This window comes from Haliotis asinina, chromosome 2, assembly GCF_037392515.1.
Source record: "Haliotis asinina isolate JCU_RB_2024 chromosome 2, JCU_Hal_asi_v2, whole genome shotgun sequence".
Taxonomy (NCBI): Eukaryota; Metazoa; Mollusca; class Gastropoda; order Lepetellida; family Haliotidae; genus Haliotis; species Haliotis asinina.
The window spans coordinates 31,104,263-31,105,380 of record NC_090281.1 but is presented as its reverse complement, the minus strand read 5'-3'; positions in this window follow the sequence as shown (position 1 = coordinate 31,105,380).

Genomic DNA, 1,118 nt, shown 5'->3' with positions numbered 1-1,118 from the left:
TCTGTGGACATAAACATGACTATCATTAGGCTGAGAGTTGACCTTCCAGTTCCATGCTGTGGACATAAACATGACTATCATTAGGCTGTGAGCTGAACTTCCAGTTCCATTCTGTGGAGATAAACATGACTATCATTAAGCTGTGAGTTGACCATCCAGTTTCATGCTGTGGAGACAACATTAGGTTGTGACTTGACCATCCAGTTTCATTATATGGCTATATACAAAGCCAATTTCTTTCTGTGGAGGTACGGTAGGTAAACATTCAATGTAATTTAAAACTCTCCACTTTGGAAATAGTACAATATTGTAGATTTTATGTATGGCTGGGTTTATATATATACACACACACACATTATATATATATATATATATATATATATATATATATATATATATATATATATATATATATATATATATATATATATATATATATATATATATATATATATATATATATATATATATATATCCAGCAGGATCATTGCAGGAAGTAAATAGTCCTTACTGTGATGATCTACCTTCAGTTGTTGGCAATCTATAGCCTGTTTTCATGTTGTATTGTTGTTAATAGTTAAAAGCTTTTAGAGTTAATGTTAAATTACTAGTCATAGTTTAAATTCGTATCGGTGATACTCTAGTTGTTTTACTGTCCTTCGTTGACAGATTCTTATAATTAACCATTAGTTTATGTTGCATAACAATTAACTGTTCTCGTGCGTGGCTGTAAATACAGCCGATGTGACGATAAATTTAAACTCACTCATTCACAGTGGAGATACACATGGACATCATTAGACTGTGAGTTGACCTTCCAGCCTGATTCATAGATGTATACACAGATTTCATTAGACTGTGAGTTGACCTTCCAGTCTCATTCATAGATGTATACACAGATTTCATTAGACTGTGAGTTGACCTTCCAGCCTGATTCATAGATGTATACACAGATTTCATTAGGGTGTGTGTTGACCCTCCAGTTTAATGCTGTGGAGATCAACGTGGATATACACTGGTTGTCCGTTGACCTTCCAGTTCTAGAGTCTTTAATTTCTCCTCTAAACTAGATAGAAAAGTTTCAATAGCTTGTTTTCGTGCAGCAGTGAGGTGAGACA